Source organism: Echinops telfairi, unplaced genomic scaffold (genome assembly GCF_000313985.2).
Source record: "Echinops telfairi isolate 266 unplaced genomic scaffold, ASM31398v2 ScPeMD7_18;HRSCAF=68, whole genome shotgun sequence".
In the NCBI taxonomy this organism is placed as follows: domain Eukaryota; kingdom Metazoa; phylum Chordata; class Mammalia; order Afrosoricida; family Tenrecidae; genus Echinops; species Echinops telfairi.
The window spans coordinates 50,352,632-50,355,171 of NW_022103915.1; positions in this window are offsets into that span (position 1 = coordinate 50,352,632).

The following is a 2,540-nucleotide window of genomic DNA, read 5'->3' on the forward strand; positions in this document are numbered from 1 at the left end:
ACAGCCTGGTAGTGGTACAACAACAGATATGAAGAACAAAGGATTAGAAGTGAAAATCTAGAAATATAACCAAGAACCTATAGACGCCTATATTTTGATAAAAAAACTAAAACACATTAAATGGGCAAGAGACAGCCTTTTCAACAAATGGTGCTGGGAAAACTGGATCTTCACCCATAAGCATGAAACAAGACCCATACCTCACACTGTGTACAAAACCAAACTCCAGATGGATCAGAAGCCTGAATAGAAATCACACAATTATTAAGATCATCAGTGATAAAAATAGGGACAAACCTAAGAAGTCTAAGACAAGGCAAAAACACAACACTGAACATAATGAAGAATTTCCAAACAATAGAAGACAAAATAAAGAACTGGGACCTACTAAAAATATGACATTTATGCACAACAAGAGACTTCATCAAATGAGTCAAGAGCTAATCCACAGACTGGGGAAAAGATTCATTACTAATAAATCAGACAAAGAACTAATCTCCCAATTATGGAAAACTACAACATAATAACAATAAAAACACCATAATCCAGTAAACAGACACAAGACATGAATAGACAATTTACCAAAGACAACAGACAGGTGGCCAACAATCATATGAAGAAATGTTCACTATCATTAGCAATAAGAGAAACACAAATTAAAATAACAGTGAACTATCACCTCACGCCGATGCTTTTGGCAAAATTCAACAAAACAAAAAATAAGAAATCCTGGAGAGGATGTGGAGAGATAGGAATGCTTTTACATTGCTGAGAGGGCTGTACAATTAATTGTACCGCCATTCTAGGAATCAGTATGACACTTCCTTACACAATACAAATCCAAGTACTTATAATTCAATCATCTCTCTACTGGCTATATTCCCTAAAGAAATCATGAACATAACAGGAACAGACATATGTACACCTATGTTTAGTGCAGCAATTTCCACCATAGTGAAAACATGGAGACAACTCCAAACCCCATCTATAGAGGAATGGATAAATGAGCCCTGGTGCGCTCATAGCAGGAACTGACTTTTATGCATCGATAAAAAAACAATGAGAATTCTTTTAAACACCGCAAGGCATGGGCAAAACTAGAGAACATTGTTCTTAGCAAACTCAGTCAATCTTACAAGGATACATATTTAATGTCACCATTGTTATAAGGCATAATAAAGAAGAATAAATGTGGTTTGTACAGCATCAGATAAAACTTTGTCACTATGAGGAGGCCAGGGGTGAGGTGGGAACAGGGTGAGGGAAGAGACTGGGGGTGGGGGTAAAAAAAAAAAAAGGAGGGTTTAACAGGAAAAAAAATTAAAATTTTAAATTATTAATCATTTTATTGGGGGCTCGTACCACTCTTATCACAACCCACACATCCATCCATTGTGCCAAGCACATTTGTACATTTGTTGCCATCATCATTCTCAAAACATTTGCTTTCTACTTGAGCCCTTGGTATCAGCTCCTCATTTTTCCCTCCCTACCTGTCCCTCCTCCTTCACGAACCCTTGATAATTTAGAAATTATTATTATTTTGTCATGTCTTATACTGTCCGACTTCTCCCTTCACCCACTTATTTCCATTCTTAAAGTGCTCCAAACCAACCCAGTGCTACAGCATACAACTCTTCCCTAGGGTTTCTGAGGCTATAGATCTTTATGGGGAAGATAACCTCAGCCAAGTGATTGGTGGATTCAAACTGCCAACCTTTCTATTAGCAGTCTAATGCTTAACTCACTGGGACACCGAGGCTTCTCTTAAAGTACTTACCCTCTGTGTTTCTGAGACTATAACTGTATGTGAGTAGAAAACTTCATCTTTCCTTTGTGGAGTGACCAGTGGTTTAGAACTGCTGACCTTGAAGTTAGCAGCACAACATGTGTAACTCACTACACCACCGGGGCTCCTATGCGATCTGAAAAGTGTCTTTGAAAAGAAGGAAACGTAGGCACAGAATAAATAAAAATCTCTTTATTTGCGGAAGACATAAACCCGATATATAGAAAACCACAAAGATTCAATTAAACTATTGCTTCAACTAATTGAAAATTTTGGCAGCATGGCAGCAAGATCAATAAACAGAAGTCAGTCAGATGCTTGTAGATTAAAGATGTTGATACAGGAAAAGATCTCAAAAGAATAACACCATTTGCAATAAGCACACAGAAGATAAAATATTTAGGAATAAATTGTACCAGAGAAACAAAAGACTTATGCAAAGAAAACTACGAGATACTCCTTCAAGAAACTATAACGAACTTACACAAATAGAACAAGTTATCATGTTCCTGGATGGGCAGACTAAATTATTTAGAAAATGTCAACATTACCAAAATTACTTTACAAATTCAATGAAGATTCAAATTCCATCACAGCTTTTCAGAGAAATGGAAAAACTAGTTACAAACTTTATTTTTTTTTCTTTTTTTAACATTTTATTAGGGGCTCATACAACTGTCATCCCAATCCATACACACATCAATTGTGTAAAGCGCATTTGTACATCGTTTCTCAAAACATTTTCTCTCCA